This window comes from Nomascus leucogenys, chromosome 6 (genome assembly GCF_006542625.1).
Source record: "Nomascus leucogenys isolate Asia chromosome 6, Asia_NLE_v1, whole genome shotgun sequence".
Lineage (NCBI taxonomy): Eukaryota > Metazoa > Chordata > Mammalia > Primates > Hylobatidae > Nomascus > Nomascus leucogenys.
Window position 1 is genome coordinate 53,353,813 of NC_044386.1, and position 27,282 is coordinate 53,381,094.

Consider the following 27,282-nt stretch of genomic DNA (forward strand, 5'->3'; position numbering starts at 1 on the left):
ATCATACAGTAAGGGTAGGTTTAGTTTTGCAAGAAATTGCCAAACTGTCTTCCAAAGTGGCTGTACCATTTTGCAGTCTCACCAGCAATTAATGAGAGTTTTTGTTGTTCCACATCCTTGCCAGCATGGTGTTGTCAGTGTTCTAGACTTTGGCCATTCTAGTAGTTATGTAGTGGTATCTCATTTAATTTGCATTTTCCTAATAACATGATGCGGAACATCTTTTCATATGCTTATTTACTATCTTATACCTTCGTTGGTGAAATATCTGTTTTTAATAGAGTTGTTCATTTTCTTGTTGAGTTTTAAGAGTTCTTTGTATATTTTGATTGACAATCCTTTATCATACGTGTCTTTTGCAAATATTTTCTCCCAGGTTATGGCTTGTCTTCTCATTCTCTTGACAGTGTCTTTTGTAGAGAAGAAGTTTTTAGTTTTAATGAAGTTCGGCCTTTCAGTTATTTCTTCCATGGATTGTGTCTTTGGTGTTGTATCTAAAGAGTTATCACTGGGCCGGGCGTGGTGGCTCACGCTTGTAATCCCAGCACTTTGGGAGGTCGAGGCGGGCGGATCACGAGGTCAGGAGATCGAGACCACGGTGAAACCCCGTCTCTACTAAAAATACAAAAAGTTAGCCAGGCGTGGTGGCGGGCGCCTGTAGTCCCAGCTACTCGGAGAGGCTGAGGCAGGAGAATGGCGTGAACCCGGGAGGCGGAGCTTGCAGTGAGCCGAGATTGCACCACTGCACTCCAGCCTGGGCGCCAGAGTGAGACTCCGTCTCAAGAAAAAAAAAAAAAAAGAGTTATCACTGAACAGAAGTCATCTATTATATTCTCTCCTACATTATTTTCTAGGAGTTTATCATTTTGTGTTTTACACTTAGGTCTACGGTCCATTCATAGATAATTTTTATGAAAGGTGTAAGGTCTGTTACTAGATCATTTTGGTTTTTGCCTGTGAATCCCCTCTTCTGTCTTTTGGTATGAATATTTAATCATTGAAAATAATAAATTTAGAGGTCTATAAAGGCTGTTTATTGTTTTATTTTACAATGCAGACCATTACTGCTTATCAGGTCCAACTGATAACCACACTACTTTCAAACAAGGTCAACTATAAAAATCTGAGTGGGGATAGAGTTTCTCTGCGTTTTCTCCCCACCTACCACTTTTGACATACTAGATTAAATTTCAGCCTTGGGCCAATCTGTCAAAGAAACAGGAAATGTCTCTTGCTATGACATATTTGCCAGCGGCTGAGGTTTGAAACCAGGTGGGTATTAGTTCTTACACAGAAGCAATTTCTCCTGATCAGAGAAGCTGATCAGCCCAGCCAAAACCTTTACTGTATGGCTGTGTCTTGATATGAAAAACATATTCTGGTGAATATGTTTAACAATTTGCAGAATTTTTGAGAAACTTAAAGAAATAAGAAAGATGAGAGTTTGGGGAGGGTGAGGACTAGGGAAGAAAAATCAAATCTAAATATAGTTGTGCTTTCATCAATATTGAAACTGTATGTGGATGATTTTAATGTGGTTATCAACACCCTAAATATGCTGTATGTGACAGGAGACAGAGTGATAAGGGAGGGGGTTAGTGTATTCCTCGCAGTCATAGCACACTGTGGTTCTAACAGCTGTCTGACTACTGGAGAGTCCCGGCTCCATTTCTCATCTCCTGTAAAAGATAAGGAATTGCTTGCAGGTGCTCTGACGCATCACCCTGAGCCAGAGATGGGGGAAAGGAACTCACCTCTCTCTCTCTCCTTCATGCTCTCTTGCCTTTGCTATTCCACTGAAAGAAAAATCAATATCTAACCCAGAGAACAAATCAAACAACTCCAGATAGGCAGCATTTCCCTGGTGCCCATCTAAAGAAGATATCTTCTGCAGGCCCTGGCAAAGAACTGTAATGACTGCAGCCAGCCTGTGGATTTCTATGCAGAAGGGAATATTTTTGCAATAGAGTCTACACTATGTACCTCCCCCTCCCACTTCCCCTCACTCCTTTCTTGAACCAGAATCCCTTCCCTGTGCATCCCCTTAGAACTCATTGCAAATGAGCCTGGAGATCTGGCCCAGAGCAGAGGAGGTGTCCATGTTTTTAAAGCGAACCTTCCTTCCTTCCTCTTCAACATGTTCCTTCATGGATGAATGGTGAATCTGGCCCACAGGTACCTGGGATGGGCTGCTCAGGTTCATCGGGAGGTGATATATTTTGCCTTGAGGCTTAAAGCACTCACTTATTTCTAACAGAAGCTAAAAAGCTGTCTGAGCGAGAAAGTAGTGTGGAATTTAGCAGGAACTACCGCTTGCAATACCACCAAGAAGGCTGCCAGCTGCCCAGGACAAGTGTTGTTCTCTTTTCTGCATTAATCAATGATTCCCTTTCCATTTTCCAAGTATTTGAAGAAATTACTTTGTGTTCTATATATTGATTTATACCTATTCCCACATATATACATACAATTCAAACTTAACTGGAAAAAGAAGCTTCATGGCTTTTCCCAGCAGTCAATGAAATGATCACCTTACAAGATTTGGAATTAATGTTTAAGCACTTTTCCCCTTGGGACTAATACTCATAATCATAATCATAGTAGTTGTAGTAATAATCACCACCACTACACGTTAAATGTGTTCTATATCTAGGCACAGTGCTCAGTGTTCTATATCCTTTTTCTTCTTTCATTCTTACATAAATTCTTATTAAGAGATCATATTCCTGCTGGTATCAGAAACTACAAACAAAACACAAAGTCTTTAAATTCACTATTTATCTTTTTTTGAGTTTGGTTTTATTTTTTAGCCTTTTGCTTTTATAGAACATCTTATTTGAGACTTTTGGAACATGATGTAAGGTCTGTAATAATAAATCCAACTGAAGATTAGTTGCCTATTTTAAAAGGGCACACGTAGGTTATATTGTAAAGGTTAATATTAACAAGAAGAAGAAAAAGAAAAGGCACTTAACATTCATATGGCACTGGACACTGTTTCAACCATATGGCATTTGTTACCTCAACTCAACCCTTTTGATGGGTATTACTATGTCCCTTTGTAGATGAGGAAACTGAGGTTCAGAGAGAGTAGATAACTTGCCTAAGACCCTCAGCTGGTAAATGGTGGAACCAAAGTCAGAACAGACCGGCCTAACCCTGAAGCGTGGAGCAGGTGTAAACCCATTATGGAATAGCTGTGCTCAGGCATAGGGAGGGGCTATTAGAATTAGGGAGGGAGGGAGGGAGGGTGAGGATGCATCAGGAGCGACATTGACTGGACTCTTTGGGGCTGAGGCCTCTTCTGTCCTTAGGTAGTAATTACCTCCATGACATTGCATTTATAATGCAGGGGACGCTCTCTGCTGCAGGCAGGAAGAGTTGAAACACTAAGCTTGGTTGGAGGCCAACACTTGAGGATCTGTTGTACACATTTATAGAGTTGCTTGCTTAGTTTCTGCTTTTTCTGGAAATTGTCTCTCCACTGTGGTGTCTCCCATGGCAACTGTATTATATGATGTGGCCTTGATCCACTGACCACAGCTGATTATTCCAGGGCTAGCCCCCAAGCCAAGCTGGGCCAGTCTGGTTTTCTTTCCAGAAAATTTGGAATTGAAATTCAGCAGGACTCTGGGTGGCCTGAGAAGCTGAGAAAGCTGACCTGCAGCAGGAGACAGCAGTGCTGAAAGCACAGAGATGAAAGACTCAGAGGAACAAGTTCTGGTATATCCCAGAAGCCCCATTGCATCCCTGCCCTGGGATGCTGTGATACCATATATTAAAAATTACATGTAAGCCAGGCATGGTGACTCACGCCTGTAATCCCAGCACTTCGGGAGGTCAAGGCGGGTGGATCATCTGAGGCCGGGAGTTCAAGACCAGCCTGACCAATATGGAGAAACCCCTTCTCTACTAAAAATACAAAATTAGCTGGGCATGGTGGCACATGCCTGTAATCCCAGCTACTAGGGAGACTGAGGCAGGAGAATCGGTTGAACCCGGGAGGTGGGGGTTGTGGTTGGCTGAGATCATGCCATTGCACTCCAGTCTGGGCAACAAAAGCGAAATTCTGTCTCAAAAAAAAAATTACATGTAATATGGTAAACTTCAATTTTTGTTTAAATTGATTCAATGGGTTTTTGTTACTGGCAGACAAAGGGGCCCCTAATTCTAGAGTATGTACAGCCCAGTCCTAGGTTAGAGGACAGCCCTGAAGAGGTTGGCAATGAGAGCATGGTGTCATATTGATGGCTGTGGTAAAGAGGAGACCAAGGAGAACTGCTGCATTCCCAGAGTCTCCTAAAATCCTGAAAATCTGAGGATGCAGTGCAGAATTATTTACAGTCTAGTGATGGGATCCCCAGTGGATGGGAGAAGAAAGCTCACCCATTGCTCCTTCCCCATTGACAGCTGGAGCAGAATGGAAAGGGGTGCCAATGGGCAGGAGGCCAAGAAGAGCAGGGCGGCAGCTGATCCTCCCAGAAGCCCACAGTGGAAGCAGCAGGGGAGATGCTGGGCACCAGGAGCGGGAAAGCATGGCTACTGTGGCCTTGTGCAAATCTACGGGAAACCAGCAGGAGGGGATTTGGTGGGATTTGAGGTTCTGTGATTCATGGGAGAGTATGTGGGGGGTGTACTGTGTTGTCACTGTTGTTAGGATGCTACAGACCCCCCAGGGCTGATGTGGCATGAAGCAATGCACCTTACACAAGCTGAGAAGGGCAGAAAATGAATCTGGATTCAGATAGAGGATAATTAGCAAAGCCCATTTATCAAACTCAAATTGAAAAAGACTGTGTTTGAATGTAAAACGTCTTCTTTCTGCTCGTAGCTTTTCTCTACCTAGGACTGAGACAGGAGACCACAGAAACAGACACACCCCTGTCTTCTCCAAATGTCCCTCCATGCTTTTTCCAGGCCTGCTCACCCTGGACAGTCTGTGACTCAGGCAGTGGCTACCTGCTTCCCCATAGGAGCTGACACAAAGCCTGCTGGTTTGCCTTATTGAAAATTCTCTCTGCTCTTCCGTTTTTTCTGGCGAACAATAGGAGGTCATCTGGTTAGTGACCATCATCTCTTCCTGGCTTCATGAATGCTTCTTGACACTCTGAAACCAACAAAGATTCAGAGCGACTGTGTCTCCATGGATGATAAGGCACCACAGTTAAAGTATGAATTCTAACTCTATAATGCAAATAAAGGAAAAATCCAGGAACTGAATCAGATGGAACTCTTCTTATCAGATCTCACTGCATTTTACTATGTTAACTTTTCTTTCCTTTTAAAAAAGTATTATCTTTGCAAGAAGTGACTGAGGAATGTTATACTACACTGAAAGGGAAAAATCTAGAGTTTTAGATATTTTTCTAAATAAATATTTACGTCCCTTCTTATTCTTTTTCCTTGGAAGCTCCTTGGTCTTTCTCATGAAAAGTACCATGACGCATGGGCAGAGTATCTTCTACTTTTGTGGTTTGAGTTCATCTTGGTGATGATATGCTTTTGGTTGTGTTCATGAGAAATTTGTTTATAAGTCATTGCACATGTTTTATACCTGAATAAAAAAGAAATATGCATAGATGTCATTGTGCTTGATTGAATCCTTATGCATGACGATCTGAGAGCCCTTATGCAGGGCGTTATGAACAATTAATGATTTACTCATCTCTGAGTTCGAGTAATGTGGCATATATTAGCTGAGGCTGATGAAAGGCATCACATAAGTGCAAAATGTTATTAGTTTTTACGGAAGGGATGATAAGATTTGAAGCATAACCCAGCCCTGGTGAAATACTCATTCTCTAGTAAGCTGCTTGCAGTTTGAATTGAGGTAGCAAAGAGGTTTTGGTTTCCACTCACGTTAATCTTTTAAGCAGAAATGAAGCCTAAAAACTCATAGATCTCTGATTGGAGGGGTGCCTGAGACATATACCTTAGACATCGTAAGAATCACATTGGGGACCAAATCTGAGATGTGTCTGCCAGCCTCTCAGGTGACATTCCACCCAGGGGCTGAGGCAAGGCAGTGGAGGCTGGGCTGTGTTTGGCTCCTGGAAGCACCTCATTAGGAAAAGACGAGACAGGCATCTCTGAATGGTGGGCTGTTAGAGGTTTAAAATGTTTGCCTTGGGTGACCTTCGGGAAAAACACCATCCTCTCTGGCTTAATGTGAATTAAATTTTTCAATTACTCCAGAGGAAGGAAGGCAGTGGCTCCAAGCATGCTTATTTGTGGAAAGTAAAATGAAATTAAACACTTCAGGAGAAGAAATCTTAGCAGCTCACTGATCCCAGGGCATCGCCCCTTACTGCTCAACGGCAGTGAAAATTTGATTTGAGTGTAACGGATATTTTAAATGGAGTGTCCTGAATCCATCTAAACATGTTTTTATTCTGAGAGAATAAGTATACTAATTTGGATATCCCGGGAAAGAAATGAAGCATTTTAATATTTTCTTCCCCTTAAAGAAGAGCGCTGCAGATCTCTTGAGTAGTGGAAAGAGAATTCATCGTAGGAATATGAGGTGCTCCTGTTGGGTGTCATATACTCGTATGTAGAGGATCCCCTCTGTTCATGGGATGCTCAGATTAAAAATGGGGATCCTGAGAATGGAAGAAATTCTCATTAGTTTCATAACCTGGGTGGTCCTGTTCTTCTTTTTGCAAGGAGACAAGAGAAAAAGTGTGTGTGTATGTTTCATCGGGTTGTAGATATTGATCATATGTCAGAAAGACCATGATACTATGGTGTATTTAAGGTCTGGAAGCACGGGTTGTAGATGATCATATTATCTTCCTTGGGGATATCTAAGAATATGCCAAATCTCTATGAGCTTGGGGTGGTTTGGACTTCATTGTTCCTGGTTGGAATGGAGGAATGTTCAGTGTGTGTGGAGAAGGCATGGCTTTGGCACTTCTAAGTATTCTTTTTCATAGCCTTTGTTTAGAGATTTAATGAAGAAGCAAAATAAAAAAGGATGCAAGAAGGCAGGCAAAATGAAAATATATTCTATGATACTTTGATTTTTAAAATGTTCCGTGATTGAGACTAGAAACAACAGTTTCCATTTCTGATTAAGGTAAGGTAGAGGAGATATATTCAGGTGTGTAAGCTTGAATTTTCTATTACCACATAAGATTGCAAATGGGAACTGTCTCACAGGCTGCTTGAGGACATGCAAGAGTGGAAGTGAGACGAGAAAGGAAAGTCCTCCACGTCAGGAAGTCTTGGAAACAGTCCTTTATGCCACTTAGGTTGTTGAATAACTTTGTGAAATTCCTTATCTTAAAATGGTTTTTGAACTAGGAATCAGAACGAAGAAAGTTTTCTTTGTATTATAGTAGGAAATGCATGTTTTAGGCTGGAGCAGTAATGCTAATGAAATTTACCATTTCTTGATTCCCTGTTATGGCCCAGACATTCACCTGAGAACTTTAATTCTCACAGTAATCCTCTGAGATAGGTTTCTAAGTATTTCTATTTTACCATTAAAAAATTTAAGCTCAGAGAAGTTAAGTGTTTAATTTTTTAAAGTTATGCACATATCTTGGTCAGCTTTCAGCCTAACTCTTATTAGTCCACTAATAAAGGATATAGTTGTTCCAAAATAATAAAACTTAGAATGTAATCATGTTACTTCTGATGTGTTTTAAGATTAGAACTAGGTTACAAGGCAGAAGAAAGGATGAAGGAAAGAAAAGGAGGAGGAGGAGAAGGAAAGGAAGGAGGGAAAAGGATAAAAAAGGAGGAGAAGAAGAAGTAAAAATGGCAATAATGTCATATTTGCGGCATACTTAACAAATTGTTTATTGTTCATTTGAAGTTCAAATTTAACTGGGTGTCCTATATTTTATCTGGCAATCCCAAGTATGTTCCAGGCAAAAGGCTAAACATTTTCCATATATAATCTTATGTAAGATGTACAACATAGCAAGTAGCGACTATTGTCCCCTGTTTTTTAGATGAGGATACTGAGACTCAAAGTGGTGAAGAGACTTATCCGAGGTCATAAGCTGGAAGCTAGGGTATGAACTCAAGCAGAACCTGTACACTGGAGCCCAGGATTGCTGACAAAGGACACACCTTCTCTAGCCCCTGCTAGTGGAGTAAGTTAAAAATCTTATATATATATAAATATTCTGAATATAGAAATGAAACCTTCGTGGTAAGTCTCATAAAAATGGGTCCTGAAGATGAAAAATTGCATTCAAACCTCAGTCATCTCCATTAATTACCAGAAAAACTGTGAAAAGGGAAAAGCACGAATTGAATTGTGACATCTTGCCAGGTGTTGCATGTTAAGGGAGACACTAAATAAAACAGAATGTATCTGGAGTTGTCTGATCAGGCTACTGGTGGTGGTGGAAAAAGGGTGAACTGGAAGTGTTTAACTTGGAAATAGACCACTGAGAAGAAGAAACACAATAGCTACCTGAATTATGGGGAGAGCTATCAGTTCTAATTTCTAGTGGCTAGCCTTCTATTACTCCACAAAATAAAACTAGACCAGTAAGTGAAAGTTTGGTAGAGGTACATTTCTACTTAACAACACCAAGGGCCATTTTCTAGAAACCAAAGTCATCTAATGGTAGAATCCTGGGAATAGCTGGACCTTATACTACAGGCCTTTAAGTTGAACCTGGATGACAGACCATCTGAGATGTTGTAGGGAAGATTTCTGAATTGAGTGAACAGCTCAGCCAGACAGCTGCATGGGTGTGCACACACACATACACAACTGTATACATATTTAACCCTTTCCCATTTAGAAAAAAAAAGTGCAGCTTGCTGCCAGTGGTCATTTAATTTTACACAAACATGCTCTTTGAAGCTGAAGCAAATCTGATTTTCAATGAGAAAATAACATATAAAAACTGTTCTTGGAGTTATTTCTAAACAGAAATAGCATCAGAATTGTCTGAATCATCAGAGTCATCTATTTTGGAAAAATCAGACTCATCAAATGAATCTTTGGCCAATAACTGTTCGAGAACGATGTTAACATGCTTAGGTATGGTACATTTTCTAGGATTTGACATTTTCAGCACTCGAGAGTTACTATATTTTGTAAATGGAAGTACCACTACTAAAACCAGAATGCTATAAATGGAATGATGTTGTTTGTTTCCAAAGTCAATGAACGATGTGAAAATAATATTAAAAGTGAGATATTTCATGGCAAAATTATCTCAGGGTAAACGCTGCAACCGCAAGTGCCAGCGAGTATTCTTGGGGCAAACGGGAGAAGGGTTAAGACATTATATTTGACAGCAAATGAAACTTGGAAAGATAAAATGTCTCTCAACTTTAGTCATTTGGAGTCCATCCTTGGTGCCATTCTATGTCTTGGTGTCCTCTCTTTCCTGGATTATTATCTAAACCTTCTAATGAATCTTCCTGTTTCCAAACTCCCTTCTCTGTAATCATTTGTTCAGAGAACCTCCAGCATATTATTTTCTAAATTCAAGCATATTAATCGTATTCTCTTGCTAAAAAGCCCTCAGAGCTTCAATTATCTGTGAGAAATGCATTTCAAGTGCCTGAGCATGGCCGACCAGGCCTGTCTCCAGCTATGGCTCCTGCTATCGCCCTCTGGACTCTCCATGTGTCTGCGGCTTCAGTTCCCCAAGGAGTCTTGCTGCTCTCTCTCTCTTCCCTCACCCACATTGTCTCTCCTTGTGAACTCCTTTCTATCCCTCAAAACCTAGTTCACATTTCGTCTTCTTTGAAACACCTTTTCTGATGTTCCTGGATAGAATTCACCCCTCCTTTTTGTAGGTGTCTACACTGGGTACACTCTTCTTGCTGTATAGTCACTTCTAGTAACTTTGCTGTGTAGTTACTTCTATGTCACCTGCCAGGCTCTAGGCCTCAAAAAGGCAGGAACTGGGTTTTAGGCATCTGTTCATCCACATCAAGAGCACAGTGCCTTACACAAAGGAGGCACTCATAAATACAGAAGCTATTACCAAAGAGAAACCTCTAGGGGACTACAAAAATCCATGTCCATCCTAACATTTATGAGGCCTGGGACTAGAGTACAAATGGAGGCTCATATAACATATGCCTACATATTTAAAAATTATAAATCAAGCTAACAAACTGCTTTATAAAATAGATTCTATCTTCCTACCAGGCCAAACATATCCTCATTGTGGCAATACCAAATATATATAAAGCTTTGTGGGTTTTTTAAGCTTCTTTTTAAGGATGAAAGTCTGCAAAATACCAAAGATGACTGAATTTAATTATCAATGTCCATGTCTAAGGATTATTTTGGTGAATTGGTGACATTTGCATGAGAATAAAATGAAGACACACATAATACATAAATTACCATATATTTATTCCATAAAATTTATTCTCTTTAGCAAAAATCATCAATTATGTGATTTTCACATAATTTGGGTCCTATTTATAGTGATCATCTAAAGGATTCATAATCTAATTGTATTCCAAATAGACAAAATCTGAATGTATTTTCATGTAAAGGATAAATAAACATCAAGGTGAAAATTTTAAATGACAATTCTCTTCATATAAGTGTTATTATAAGAGTCAAAAAGTTGTAAAAAAATTAAAAGTTGACAAATTCATAATAGCAAAGACTTGGAAACAACCCAAATGCCCATCAATGTTAGACTGGTTAAAGAAAATGTGGCACATATACACCATGGAATACTATGCAGCCATAAAAAAGAATGAGTTCATGTCTTTTGCAGAGACATGGATGAAGCTGGAAACCATCATTCTCAGCAAACTAACACAGGAAAAGAAAACCAAACATTGCACGTTCTCACTCCTAAGTGGGAGTTGAACAATGAGAACATATGGGCACAGGGAGGGGAACATCACACACCAGGGCCTGTCAGGTGGTGGGAGGCAAAGGGAGGGATAGCATTAGGAGAAATACCTAATGTAGATGATGGGTTGAGGGGTGCAGCAAACCACCATGGCACACGTATACCTATGTAACAAACCTGCACGTTCTGCACATGTATCAGAGAACTTAAGGTATAATAATAAAAAAAAGAATAGATGAAGAATAAAGAGATAGTAACTCTCATTTGCAGGAAAAAAAAGTTACAGTAAATTAAGGTTAACTTATTATTGAAGAAAGAAAAGGTTGTTAAAAAATAACTTTAGTGTAGCCTATGTGTACAGTATTTGTAGAGTCTACAGTGGTGCACGGTAATGTCCTAGACCTTCACAGTCACTCACCACTAGAGCAACTGCTAGTTCTGCAAACTGTGTTCATCATAAGTGCCTATTCAGGCACACCACTTTTATATTTTATACCATATTTTTACTGTATCTTTTCCATGTTTAGCAATGTTTAGATACACAAATACCATTGTGTTAAAATTGCCTACAGTCTTCAGTACAGTAACATGCAGTTCAGGTTTGTAGCCTAGGAGCAATAGGCTTTACCATATATCCTAGGTGTGTAGTAGGCTATACCATCTGGGTTTGTGTAAGTACACTCTATGATGTTTGTACAATGACCAAATTGACTAAGGATGCTTTTCTCAGAACATATTCCTGTCATTAAGTGATGCATGACTGCCTGTGCTTAGTATTTTCTTTATTGACCTTATTCTTTTGCTTATGAGGATATCATTTGAATCACTATCACGGTTATTTTTAACAGTGACTAAATTTTATTCATGAGTTTGATGAACCAATCAATTTAATAAGACATCTCAAAGTAAAATTTAATAAGAATATGCCTTTTGCCAAAAAATTTTATCACCTACATTTTATGGTTTGCTCCATTAAAGGCTCCTGAAGCGCTGCAGAGATGAGGCCTGGGTTTGCACCTGGCCAATGTGAATACACAGCATTTACTCTGAGCAGGCACTTTGGTATGCTGGAACAATCATGTGCCTTGTGATGGATGATACATCCTCACTCCATTCTGCTGCCTTGCTGTGAAAGCTCTGTTTCTGCAGCCCTAGGAAATGTCATTATTCCGCAGATCCAGGTTCTCAAATTATGGGGCAGTACTTACTTATAGTCATCTGCCAGATATACTGTGGGCTTTAAATTGGGTTTAATATTTGATCAAATGAAGACACCAACTTCAAATAAATTATTATAGAACTCTTGAGTCTTCTGATGATATCATCCACAGATCCCAAACTGAGAACTGAGAGTTCTAGAGGCAGCTTTAAAAGGATTTGTTGTAAAACATTATTTATCCCAAAACTCAATATATGCTAACAATTTTATTGAGATATAATTTATATACCATACAATTCACCTACTTAAAGTATGCAATTCAATGGTGGTTAGTATATTAACAGAATTGTGCAACTATCTCTATAATCTAATTTTGGAACATTTTCATCACCCCAAGAAGAAACCCTGTACCCATTAGTTGTCATTCCCTATTTCCCTGCCCCTGCAGCCCTTTTAGTCCAAAAAACCCCCCATTCGACTTTCTGTCTCTATAGATTTGCCTATTTTGGATATTTCATATAATAGAATCATATAATATGTGAACTTTTGTGTCTGACTTCTTTCACTTAACATAATATTTTCAAGATTCATCCACATTGTAGCATGTGTCTACTTCTCTTTGTGACTGAATAATATCCAATTGTATGGATATCCCACATTTTATTTGTCCATTTACTTGTTGATGAATGTTTAAGTTGTTTCCTCTTTGGGCTATTATGAATAATACTGCTATGAACATTCATGTACTTTTTTTTGTAGATGTATGTTTTCATTTCTCCTGGGTACTGTATTAGTCCATTTTCACGCTGCTGTAAAGATACTACCCGAGACTGGGCAATTTATAAACAAAAGAGGTTTAATTGACTCATAGTTCCGCATGGCTGGGGAGGCCTCAGGAAACTTACAATCATGGCAGAAGGCAAAGAGGAAGCAAGCGTCTTCTTCACAAGGCAGCAGGAGTGAGAGCAGGAGCACAGGGGAAATCGCCACTTATCAAACAACCAGATCTCATGAGAACTCCCTCACCATCACGAGAAGAGCATGGGGGAAACTGTCTCCACAATCTAATCACCCCCACCAGGTCCCTCCCTCGACATATGGGGATTACAATTTGAGATGAGATTAGTGTGGGAACAGAAAGCCAAACCATATCAGGTACATACCTTGGTGTGGAACTGCTTGGTCATATGGAAACCTTGTTTAACATTTTGAGGGATTGAAAAGCTGTTTTCTACGCAGCTGCATCATTTTATTTTCCCAGCAGAAATACATGAGGGTTTCAGTTTTTCCATATCCTAATCAACACTTCTTATGGTGTGCTTTTTTTTCCCCCTAGAGACAGGGCCTTACTATGTTGCCCAGGCTAGGCTGGAGTGCAGTGGTGCAATTGTAGCTCACTGCAGCCTCAAATTCCTGGGCTCAAGCAATCTTCCTGTCTCAGTCTCCTGAGTAGCTGCAACTACAGGTGCATGCCACAGCACCTGGCTAATTTCTAACTTTTTTTTTTTTTTTTTTTTGAGACGGAGTCTCGCCCTTGTCCCCCAGGCTGGAGTGCAGTGGCGTGATCTTGGCTCACTGCAAGCTCCACCTCCCGGGTTCACGCCATTCTCCTGCCTCAGCCTCTCTGAGTAGCTGGGACTACAGGCGCCCGCCACCACGCCCAGCTAATTTTTTGTGTTTTTAGTAGAGACGGGGTTTCACCGTGGTCTCGATCTCCTGACCTCGTGATCAGCCCGCCTCGGCCTCCCAAAGTGCTGGGATTACAAGCGTGAGCCACCGCGCCCGGCCTAATTTCTAACTTTTATGTAGACGTGAGGTCTCCCTTTGTTGCCCAGGCTTGTCTTGAGACCCTGGCTTCAAGTAATCCTCCTGCCTCAGCCTCCCAAAGTGTTGGGATTGTAGGCATGAGCTACTACACCCAGCCAGGTATGTTTTTCTTGACTACAGCCATCCTAGTGGGTATAAAGTAATATCTCATTGTGGTTTTGGTTTGCATTTCCCTAATGACTAATGACGTTAAGCATCTTTTTATCTGCTTTTTGGCCATTTATATATATTGTCTTTGGAGAAGTGTTTATTCAGATCCTCTGTCCATTTTAAAATTTGGTTATTAATCCTCAATGTATTTTTAAATGGGCATTCTATGAACATGAGAAAATGAGACAGCAATGTGCTGTGGTTTCTAAGAGCTCATGCTCTGTGATCTACTAGCTATGCATAGATAATGTATTAACATGTCTGAATTTTAGCTTCCTCATCTACGAAGTGCTAGTATCATCTCCTAGAGCTGTGGTGAGAATTAACTAAAATAATATGGATGAAGCTCTTGTGCAGCCCCTGGCACATGGTAAGCACTCCACACACAGTAATTGTCATGACTTCTACAGCTCTTCCTGGTAGTGAATCCCAAATGACTTTGTCCTTTTTATTAGTTTATTGTCTCCACAAGTAGACTGTACATATTCTAAGGGTAGGGATAGTACTCTTATACTCTTCTTAAAATTCCCATATTACTTTTGACAGTCTGAGCAGGGAGTGAATTGGGGAAAGTTTCATGGAGCCAGTTGCAGGAGAACAGGGTTGTAAAGATCAGGAAGATGAGAAGACCATTTAGGGTAGAGAGTAAAGACACAGAAATAGAAAGCAATGAGTTCAACTCCAGGGAAACATGAAAGGAAATGGAGTAGATAAGGCTAGAAAGGGTGGAACTGGGGGTGGTCAGCCTTTGCTAGAATCACACTCCTGCACTGGAGCCATAACCTCAGTCCAGTGCACAAGGTCAAAGATATGGTGGTGCTCTCGACTCAGGTATATGGGCTGGGATGCCAGGCAGCAAGGAAGGAAGGTGGGCATGTTGCAGTCTGTAGCCCTGCAGAGCTTATTCTGCTTCTTGATGAGCCTGCTGCCTAACTGAATGCCAGAACCAAGCAGTTGCAGGAGATTTGTGAAAGGTCTTCACGGACTGTCCTGTGTGAGTTACAGGCAGGAAAAGTACAAGCTGAAAGAAGATGTTTGGGACTGATCTCCCACAGTCCTCAAAGAAGTGCGGGGATGCAGCTTCCGCTTCATGGTCTCCAGACACAGTCTTCACTCATTCAGGTTCCATAGACACATGAAAAAGAACAAAGACAAATTTCCGTTGTTGTTGTCTTTGTTGTTTTAAGTATCAGAGTATTGTTGCTTTTCTGCCTGTTTAGTTAGGCCAGAGCTTCCATGCCCCATGACTAGGTGGGTTTACTTACATGGCTTTATTTTCTCTTTGTCAGAGGATGCTGTGACTTTTCTCCTTTCAAGCCGGAATTCAGAGCAGTTGCCTTGCCCATCAAGATTATTCAGAAAGTCAGTGGGGACACTGGGAACTGATTCATATGTTCTATAAGCCTGTGCTTTTTTCAAAAGACAAACTGACCTCTCTTCTATTATCAAGAATTAGTAGGCACTAATTTATAGTCACTTTACTTCCTATCAAATGACTATTGGAAGTAATAAAAGGCCTGGACAAAGGCCATCCTGAAACTCCTAAATTGGAAATATCTGTGGCCTATTGTTTTCAAACTTTTAAATCCCACTTAGCAGCTGATGACTGCTGCCTTGCCTGGTGTCGGATGCAACCAAATCTTTCTGAGCTTCCTGAGCATGGAGGGAAAATGTGGTTTTCTAAAAGGTAACTGAGACTGTTGCTGTGTTCAGTAAGCTGCCAGGGCTTGTATGAACATGCCAGGCCAAGCTGGGAGAGATTTTCTGAGGCTTCCAACCTCTACTCTTTCCCCTTCCCATGGAGGTTCATCTCTCAGGGCACAGTGTCCTCTGAAAAGTTTACATAGCTGTTGGCAGTGAGTGGTGCTCTCCCAGCAGTGAGGGCTCCTCCCTCACTCTTACAGGCTGGCTCACCTTGCTCAGAGAGTCCTTGGGCTTTGGGGACAAGGTCAAGAAAGCATGTATGAGGAAGAATGTGCTGGAGGAAAATTATAATCAGCAAGCCTAGTGGCAGTGACTTCAGCTGATGCCATCGCTGGCAACACCTTAGGTACAACTCTCAAAACACACAAAGGGCTTGAGAAAGATTGATAACATTTGCACCTTGTACTCACTATTTCTGTTTTCACATGTTTCCCATGCTTTCAGGTGCTCATGTTCAGGCAAACATCTTGCTTCTTTTGAATCAGAGAGGCTGATCAGGAGAAGGAGTTAGGGTTTGGGAAATTTTCTTAAGGAGGTGAGGAAGGATGTATGAAGAGCGTACAAGGTGCAAGTAGCTTAGATTGAGGACCAGTGGAATTGAAAGAAAATTAAAGAAAAGCAATGTGCACAGTGAAAAAGGAAATGAAAGAGAGTGGTTCAAGAGATGTAAGATCGAGCTAATCAGTGACAGCTGGAAAGTGAGGGGTGTTCAACTCATGGACAACTTCAGTGCTTACTTCTCAGGGTCTGATAACTGCTTTGAAAAATTTCCTTCTGTAAACATGGGCAAATCACCTAGTGTCCTCAAACCTCAATTACGTCAAGTATACACATTCACCAACAGTAACATCCCACCATAATATTGTTGCGGGATCAGATGAGATCGTGTATATGAAAGCATTTTGTGAACTGCAAGCATTGTCTAATGCGAGATATTATTGCATGCCAAGAGACTCATTATTTACATTAACCAGGCCAGAAGCCAGTCAGAAATCACACAGTATCTCTCAAAGGAGTGCACTTTTATTACTTCCTAGCTCATAATAACTTGGACTGTCAACAGTTAGTTAGTTTAGGAGAAGACCTTGGAGTCTTCTGTTATGGTGTGGTACTAAATGTGGAGGGCTTAGTTAAAAAAGTGCAAATCTTCATGCTTTACAAGTTCTTATGATGCCTTCTATCCTATCCTGTGGTGTGCATTTTGTAGAGACGTGAATGTTCCAGCAACAGTTCAGGAAGAAGTTTCATTCTACTTCTCCACCAATTTACTCTATCTGGAAAATAGTTTCATTCGTAGTCATCCTGCCTAGAGGTTGGAGTCATCTGGGCGGAAATGCACTTCTGTATTCTGTGTTTTTTGAGAGCATAAATGAGGTAGTACAACATGAAGGGTTTGTGAATTATAATTTGCTAAAGACAAGTGCTACAGGTACTTGCTGTTGTGGGTCACAGAGGCAACTTGTTGTACTGGAAATATAATCTCAAGTAAGAAGAGTTGAGTTCAAGTCCTGATTCCATCACCTGACCTCAGGTGTGCTAAGCCAGCACTCTTGTTAGAATGTAACGCATGTGAGACATGTATTTTCTCTTTCTATTATCTATACTCTGTCCCTTGGTGGAAGTATGTATGGTCTTTCTGCACAAGGTCTGCACCTGTGTGTGTCTGAACCCCACCCAGTTCTCGTTTGCTGATTCCATAGTCATAACTTTTAAAATTCACAATGGCTCTTTAGACCAAGTGGCTGTGAAGAGACAAAATGTGTAATATCCAGGATGGAGTCCAGGATCTGTGCTGTACTTCTAATGAAAGTGATCTCTGGTAATCTTTGGTTTTGAATACCTCCATTGTACACTTTCCATCATTTTTATGATAAGAAATATGCCATCTGTGTAGCATCTGCAGAGTCCTGGTTGAGAAGTGAGTTGGTTTAAAGTATTTCATTTCAAATTACTCATAAAGATTTCGGTGGTACTGTTCCTTCATTCTACTTTGTAGTCAATTCTGTTTAAGACCACAATTGCTTGAGTGCCATCTTTTGAACCTAATTACTACAGTTTAAAAGTCCCTCAAACCCAAACGAAAACATTTGTTTTCTTTAATATGTGAGCTTCTCTGTGGCCTGGTCTAAAATTCCTTTTACATCTGTTTTGAAATGGAATGTATGTGAGCCATAAGCTTCCCTCCCTCCGCTTCTTCCTTAGGACTCTGAAGTGGTCCATCAGTTCAAGTACAGAGGCAGTTGCAGGCTTAATTTGACTGACAGCTTGTAGGAACTTCTGGCCCAGCATTTTAAGTGAGATGAAGTTGGCATTTAGTATGATGTCTTGCTATCTGGAGAAAATTCATCCTTATATGGCCAGAATTTTTCACTCACCTGAGGAAAGCTGACAGCTTTCAATACTTATGATACATTACCGACGTGTTTTCTCCTCTTTTTGGCTAGTGCCAACTGGCAAGCATTTTTCAACTGATAGGACATGACTTTTTTTTTTTCTTTGCAGGAGAGCAGCTACTACCTTTGAGATACCTGGATATTTCCTTAGCACTAAAATTTTAGGATGTTTATTACAAAGCTGTATGTATGAGGCCTTAATTTAATAATATTAATGAGATGAGTATGATTCTCTTTTGCTGGGAAGCAGAGCATTGTGGAAAGAGTCCTAGTTCTGAAATCAGAAGATCTGGGCTTGAATTCTGGCTATTCTACTAATTAGGTAGATGATCTTGAGCAATACATTTAACCTTTGTAAGTCTTAATTTCTTGCTTTGTGAAGTGAGGGATAATAATGATTCTGCTTGGATTTCAAATGAGCTCGTGAATATGATTGTGGAGTGATATGTAAGTGAAAATTGTTATCATGGAATCATTATCCTTATAGCTACTGGAGTTGGAAGGTACGTTTTAAATTTCTTTGGTTTGGTCAACAGGTTTCATGATTCTTGCTCTTGTAATTTCAGAGGATGGTGCAAATTCTCAGTGCTTCATGCCAACCTGTCTAAGGGTGTCATTGTTGGAGAAGGGTGAGAAAGAGGATTCCTTGAGGAAAAAAAAATGTACACTGAGTTGAATGATGCCTTTCTAAAATCCCTCCAATTCCAAAATCCTGTTGTGATTATTGCTATAGTCTTAATGTTTGTGTCCCCTCAAAATTCATATATTGACATCACCCTAAGGTAATGATATTAGTAGGTAGGGTTCTTGGAGAGGTGATTAGGTCATGAGCTAGAGGCCCAGGGCCCAAGTGGGATTATTACCCTTGTAAAATAGGCCCAAGAAACTCTTCCTCTATTCTACCATGTGAGGACACAGTTAAAGGGCACCATCTACGAACTGGAAAGCAGGCCCTTACCAGATACCAAATCTGCTGGTGACTTAATCTTGGACTTTGCAGCCTCCAGAATAGTTGGTAATAAATTTTTGTCGTTTATAAGCCACCCAGTTTATGGTATTTTGTTACAGCAGGATGAACAGACTAAGACAGTAATATTCGAGCACTCACAATTGCAATAAAGAACTCATGGAGCTTAGATATTGTCTCGTTCACTCACATCAGAGAGAGAGAAAGATTGAGAGAGAACAGTAGTTAGGGAACAGGTGACACGATGTGCCCAGGGCTTGACAAATAACGGTTGTTTGGTTGCTTTGGTTGACGGGATATCATTCTAGCATCTCCATAGGTCTTTTGTGTCAATTCAGTTTAACCAATACTAAGATAAGTAGGTAGGATCCTAAGTGCCATGCAGTGTATAGAATTCATCCATTTCTGTCCTCAGGAGTTTACAAACTTGTAAATCCCTTCTTCTTTGGTGCCTCACCTTTGTTATCTATATCCATATCTATATATGCATCTTTATCTCTCTCTCTCTCTGTCTCTCTCTCTCTCTCTCTCTCTCTCTATATATATATATATATATATATAGTTTAAACTTACACTGGAAGTGGATTTTGTTTGTGAGCTCCATAAAGAAAATGTCTCACTGCTTCTAGCATCTGCACTCACCAGGAAGCAGGACTGGCTGCCCAAAGGCTGGACCTGGAGTGGTTCAAGATCTGCAGTTAGTATATCCAGGACAAACAATCAAGTTTGAGAGGTACATTTGGCCAAGGTATGGATTGGTGGAAAGCAGGACAGTGTTTGGGACCAGGAACCACTCTTGTGTGATTATGTGAGTGTACTGGTAAACAAGATGATGCAGTCTGCAAGTCATCCAGCTCCAGCCTCAGCAGATGCTGACAGGGGCCACCTCTCCTTGTTCATCATGTGGCCCCTGACACTATCTTATAAGGAGAGGTCAGATTCAGCTCTGGTGAGACTACGGAAACAGCTGCTATTGCCATGGCTCCATGGATGCTTCCAGGTTACTCATTTAATCATCCACGCTCTCATTTGTTCATTCAACAAATGTTTATTGAATGTCTATTGTGGGCCACAGATTGTTCAAAATATTGGTGACAAAATGGTGAGCAGGAACACATAATTGTTGCTTTCATGGAGTTTACAATTCACTGTGAAAGAAATACATGAATGGAAATTATCCCAGCAATGGACATATACACCAGCAACAAGCGCTATAAAGGAGAGGAACCAGGTCAGGGAAGATCTGAAGCAGGAGTGGAGGATATAACATGAAAAATGGGGCAGGGAGAGCTTTCCAGGCAGAGGAAATACTGCATGCCAAGGCCCCCGCTACTCTGGTGATCTGAAAGAAGACAGTATCTAGAGTACCGAGAGTGAGGAGAAACAAGATCAGATGAGTTTGGAGACGAACGGAAGAACCTTTGTAGATTAGAGTAAGGGTTTTAGACTTTATGCCTATTCAAAAATGAGAGGATGAAGGGGTTTTAAGCAAAGGCCTGAAGTTTGTCTCTTGAAACTTACTCTGGTTACAGATTGGGGAATAATTAGAGGGGGAATTTGATCTCTTTCAGGGACTCCAGAAAGGCTATTGTCTGCAGCTCAGAGAGAGAAGGTGGCAGTCTTGGACTAGAATGACAGCCGTGGAGGGAGGGAGGTTGGAGATACCGAGCGACACTGAAGAGGCAAGCCTTGGAGGTTTGCTTATGAGGGTAGAGAGATAGAAGGGAGGTAGTGAGGTACCCTCAGGAGGCCAGGAAGGACAGAAATGAAGGCAGAAGTGGGGTTGGGGGAGGCAGAGTTGGCAGGTAACAGGGAGAGAATGGCAGGAAGGCTGCAGTTCATTTTTTACTCCGTCTACCTATGAATACTGTGCTAAGCCTGGTTTGGCCAATTTGTTTTCAACTTTTAGCAGTTTTGCTTTGGAGGTTAACTGTGTGAGGCATTTTAACTCCTGGATTCAGTTTTCTGTTCGATTTGGGGGTCTACGTGTATATGAGCATGAGTGAGGGCGGCTGAGGGGGCGTGGATATTTGGCCCTTCAGCACTGGGTTTCCACCCCCTCTTCTGGCATGTGGACTGCTGGCCATAAGCAGCATTTCCCCATCCCCCTTTATCTCTTTCTCCTCACTAACTTTCACCAATGACCGAGCAAGTGTAGTTAGCCCGAGGTTACGTAGAACCTTTCTGTTAGTTGTTTTCCATTCACTGACCATTCTCCCCTCAGGCAGTTGGTTAGGCTTATTCCTGACAGAATAGTCTCACCTGCCCACAGAGGTGCCTTCAGGAATTGTGAGGGTGGGGAGGGTCTGCAGGCAGTTTTCACTTTTTTTTTTTTTAAAATGACACTGGACAATTAATTAAACTTTTATTGAAGCTTCAACAGAAATACATTTCAACACCAGTGAAGGTAGACATTATGGCATCAGAACTTCCCCTCCTCTATCATACTAGGATATATTTCGATTACTATTCAACCTACAGTTTTCCTTCTTCTAGATTTTGTTTCACACAAATCTTTGCAGGTTTTCAACTAGGGCTAAACAGTGACTTAGCCCAGCCCAGCCCATTAAAGTTTCAAGATGTTGGTGCCAATTGCCCTGCAATGACAGTACATGTTACTTTCATTATATTAAATGGAGGTTGGAATTTGAGGGATGAAGAGATCTTGACACTTTGGTGAAATTTGACATAAAGGAATGCTTTTTTTCCCCAAATGAACAGTGATGCTCGTAAGTTGTTCATCTATTTGTCTCACCCAATTAATCAATAAGTACAAATTTATCGAGCATTTACGATGTGCCAGGCATAGTGCTGATGATGAGGAATGGGGAACATCCGTGATGAATAAGTCTTGGCTCAGCAATGCTGTTCCCGTGTTTCCGTGAAGTGCCCTGCCCGTCAAAGAGATTGAAGGAGAATGGGAAACAGAGGTTTTGCTTGGTATGCTGCTGCTGGTGGTGATGGCTTCCACACAATTTGAATTGTCTTGCCATAACCTCCCTTGATATTTGTTCAAAGGCTTTTGTTTCAGTTAAAATTTCTTGTGCATTTTGCACTTGGCTTTATAATATATTCGTGTTTGTTTAAATATTTAAAATGTCCGCCAATCTTAGGAGAAAACTATTGCTCCAGTTAAATATGTCATGCATAACCTGTGACTTTGTGAGCCCCCAGCCTACATTTGATAAACCCATGCCACCCACATGCTCCTATGTACATACCATCAGAAAGAGGAGGAAGAGAGTACAAAGTCTGGTGTGAGAGACAGTCATACAAACAAATGACAACAATACAACAGAGAATAGATTTGGTTTACTTTAAGGCAATCATGGAAGCAGATGTTAAAACCAAGTCTTGAAGGAAAGATTAAGAATTTTGAGGAAATGGGAGAAGCATTTGAGGAAATTCATACGTAAATGTATGAAAGTGTGAAGTACAATGACTTGCTTAGGGAATGGTAAGTAAACCCAAGTTACAGAAGCATAGAGTTTGTTGGAAAGAAAGGAGCTAGGAGAGTAGGTTGCAGCCAAATTTGAAGAAGGCGTTGGATGTCATCCTGAGTCTGAACCAAATCCAGAGCCATTGATTCCACAGGCAAGGAGAAATATTTTAAGTTTTTCTTAGTGAAGAACCGTGAGTAGGTGTATGTCCTAGAAATATCACTGGGTAGGACTCAGTCATACACGGTTAGTGTGGGGAAGCAGTGCAGAGGATGTGGATTCCAGGATTCCCTTTGCTCGTGGACCTTCAGGAACATAGTTGTGAAGGCAGGGAAACCCATCCACTTCTGATTCCCATGAAGTTGGGGAGGGGGCCTGGCAATCTGCATGCTCAAATATTTCATTTAAAATCTGAATGCAATTTGCCAGGTTTGGAATTTGCTGATCTTTGGCAATCCTCTCATAGGGCACATGAGGAGAGGTGAAGCCATTTCCCAATGTCACCAGCTAATTATTGGCAGAAGCAGAACTCACATACAGTTCTTTTGCTTCCAGTCACGAGTTTCCCCCACCAATGCAGGCCAAGAGTGTTAACCCAAGTCAAAATGTCTGGGTTCACATTCTCCCTTGCATATTTCTCTATACCTGAAGGCGTGTGGGAGGACAGAGTTGTTCTGCAGGGCACTGGAAGTTTTGTGTCCCAGCCAAGGTCAGTTCAGCATTCTTATTAACATACTGTAGATAATGGATGTCTAAAAGTCTGAAGGCATAAATATTTTAATGCAGCCATACTGTGTCACTGTTTCTTTCAGACCTGCACATCAATTTTTATTTACTTTTATATGTTGCTGGCATAGGGCCACAAGGTTTTCCATCAACAGAAATGGCTGCTGATTGAAGCAATTTGCTTTTTGCCTTTCTCTCCCAGCGCTGAAGAGAACCTCATTGTCCCAAACAGGCGTTTTTAGATCAAGATGGGCCATTGGATAACACAGTGGGGAATACACTTAGTAGAGCAATGTCATAAATTGGGCTGGTGTCAGCTTCCTGATTTAATGTCTATTTTGTCATGAATTACATATTCTCTTTCAGATTGATCATTTCTCCCACGGATAAAGGGACAGTGTTCTACCAAGTGGATTTGGCCCCTGAACTAAGAAATATACTGATGCAACAAAATTTCCTGAGCTGACAATTTGGATGAACTCTGGAGACTGTAAATCCACAAAGCCAGATAGGAGCCAGGCAGGCCTTGCATGATAGAACTCCCCTCACTTAGTATGCATCGGCTACCATGATGGCTGAGCAATTCCTTGGCTGCTTTTTACCCAACATAATTTGCAAATTGATTGTTCTTCCTTGGAAGTCTTTCTTAATTAAATAGTAACTGCAGTTATTACCCACAGACAAAGGAGATATTTTAGTGCGCTGGCAGAGGATAGCCTTAGCTCAGTGGATTTTCATTTGCTAGAGTCCCACCACAGACTCTTGTGTGCAGAACTCAATCAGATGTCCCCTTCTAAAGGGATGCACTAGAACCCCTTGCCCGTAAGGGGTTAGAATCAGGTGAGTCAATGACAACGCCTTGTAGCAAAATATGCATAGAATGCTTCTGCATTTCAGTACACTTATTTCAAACATTATCCCATTCCATTTTCACACTAGGTGTGACAAACAACTGCATCTCTGTCCTTTACCCATTTTACCCACTAGATGCCATCTATTAGATGAGGAAACTGAGGCACAGAGAGTTTAGAGGTTTATTCAAGCTCATACAGAAAAGTGAGGATCAGAACTAGAATACAGGTGACCTGCCTCCTTGTTTGTTCCTTATGTTGAGTTAGGCCCAAAGGTGCTCTTTTGACACCATTTGCTAAATACCAACTATAACTGGGCCCTGAGGGGACAGACTGAACAGGTGTCTTCTATGGCCTTCCAACCAGGGCAGTGGTTCTGAATCATTGACAGGTATCAGAAACACTTGGAAAGTTCATTCAAAAGTGCAGTTACCCGGGCCACAGCCTGGGGTTTTAGTAAGTCTCGGATGTGCCTCAGGATATCCATTCTTTAAAATTCTTTAGGTATATGGGACGGCCAGTCAAGGTAAAGAGTGCAGAACTAGGCTTTCATCTCACCTGGAATTGCACAAGGAAAGCTGAAGTGGAACCAGGGCACCTGACATGTGAACCCAGTCAGCCTGGATATTTGTGGGGAAATAAATGTCTGTACCAGGAGCACCTCAGAACCCATAGAGAGGTAGAGCACAGTTTCTGCCCCAAGAAGACATGCCAGTGCCTCTGGAGCCATGTGGCTCTTGCCTTGACAAAATTCTCCTGGTTTAAGTGCTGTCAACCTAACGGCTGGAACAAGAAAGCCTGCCTCCTTCATCCACACTGGATCTTTCTCTTTTAGTTTCCTTCCCTTCCTTGCTTCCCACCTTCCTCATACATGCTTAAAATTCCCTTCCTCCATCAAAATCCTTACTCATCCTCCAAGGCCCAGCTCACATGCTACCTTTTTCATGGCACCTTTCTTGATTTTCTTTCTCAGAATTCCTCTCCTTCCTCTGCGTTCTCGGGCACTTCGTACCTCTATGTATTTTTACTTAACCATCATACATGAGAGTAGATGTCAGCTTTTGGGATAAATTTCTTTTTCATCTTTTTGTCCCTCCCAGTAGCTAATACAGAGCCTTATGCAGTGGAAGTGACTGTTGCCTGTGGGTTGAGTTAAATTTATATTGACTTACTGAACTATTTCTGAGTAACCTCCTCAAAAGACTCTCTTCTGATTAAAAACAGTAATTATTGAATGTATCATTTCAAACTACAATACATATCTCCACCAATAACTTCTATCCTTTGACACTTAAACACATTTAACTCATAATAGAAGAGGGAATAATGCCTTGTCTGGAGGCTAAGTCCACATTGGCCATTGGTAAATTGGCTGTTTGTAGTAGATCAGAGATGTAATTAAATGTTAGACCTATCTGCATGAACAAAGATTGTCCCGCCCAGCCATCCTATGACTGCTAGGTCCTGAGAACCTTTCCCAGCCATCCGTACATATTACTCTCCCTGTACCCTGGGGTTGACGCCGTCCCAGCCTTCCCCACATAAGGAGAAGAAACTCATTCCTGATCCATCTACTCCTCTACTCTGCTCCCTTTCCCTCTCTGCAGCCCAACCTGACTGCTGTGTTCTGCCCTGAGTCTGCAGAGGCTGCCCCTGGCCAGGAAAGGGGTTGGAAAAGCATTTTTGCAGAGGGGCAGCCTGAAGGTGGTGGCTCCATGTAAGTGTGCACCCTTGGTTGGAAAGGCTGAAGGTCAGGACTGGTATTAGGAGAAAGTTCCCCCTTTCTCCTTTGTCCCTCCTTCCTGCCCCTGGACACAGGCTTGAGGATCTGCATCTGGCTGGCTCACCCTTCCTGCACAACTTTTCTATTCAAGTTTTTCAGGGCAGGGCTTTAAGAAACACTTCAGGTTAATTATAGCCAGGGGTCATTTTCTATACAAGCGGGACAAACTTGATGTGACTACAGGGCTATCTCCAGGGCTGATTCATTCAACCTAGAAAACTGCCTCTAGGGAAACAGCCTCAGAATCTCGCCTGCAGCTCTGGAAGTGATAATGGGCCCAACTGTCTCCCTGCCCATCATCTCACATCTGGGGGAATGTCTTGGCTAGCAGCATGGCCCTGAATGAGGGGTTTAGGTAAACAAGATGTGACTGGGATTGGAAGAGTCACAAAGCTGTTTGTTAGAGCAGTGCTGAAGAGTTTCAGGAAAAGAATTTCATCAAGGCTGGCACACCTGCCCTCAGACACTTGAAGGGTTCCCTGGAGGAAGGAGGACTGAACTTGCCCTACAAGATCCTGGTTGGTAGAACTGGGTCAAATTATACATCCAGTTCCAAAATTGCCTTTCTTCTCTGGAGGCCTGCTGAATGGCCTCTGGTTCTAGATGCATGTAGTTCCCTTTGCTAAGACCCTCTTTCCTTCCCTTCCCGCTACCTGGATAATCTTGACTCATCCTTTGGGCAACAGTTGAAACTTCAGGCCTTCCTTGAAACTTGTAAACTAGGGTTCTTCTACAGTGGTACTACTGACCTTTGGGGCCAGATAATTCTTTCTGGTAGAGAGGGGTGTCCTGTGCATTGTAGGATGTTTAGTAGCATCTCTGTCCTTTACCCACTAGATGCCAGGAGCATCTCTTCAGTTGTGACAATAAAAAATGTCCCCAGATACTGCTAAGTGCCCTTTGGGGGCTAAATTTGTTTCTCTCCTCACCCTCTTTCCCACCAGTTGAGAACCGTTACTTTAGACAAATGTTCCCCTAACACTCTGCATTTTCCTTTCTGTAACACTATCACATTCTTCACACTTCTAGACTTCTTAATGTGTTTAATGTCCATTTCCTTCCCTTACTATCAGGACCCTGATGGCTGAGATGGATTCTAATGTTCTTTGATGCTCCTAACTTTTCATTTAAAAGTCAGTGAAAGAATGAACTGATTTAAATAAGAACTTTGTGGCTTTTAGAGCTGTCCACAGACAGCATAGACTTTTCCAAAATTTCTTCTCACTGGGGGGCTCAAATAAGGCAAACAGCTACTTGTTGAGAATGTTGTAGATGGGAGTTAAGCACTGAATGGGTGATCTTGAATGTTCCTTCCAGTTACGAGATTGTATGGAATTTGGGCTCTCAGCCAACCACCCCATGGGGAACTAATTAAATCAGAAAGAAGAGGTCAGCCGCTCCCTCTATAGTCAGGTGCTAAATGTTCCCAAGAAGCGGCTGATGCAACTCGGGGAGCGACCTTTAAGTAGGTCAAGAGTCA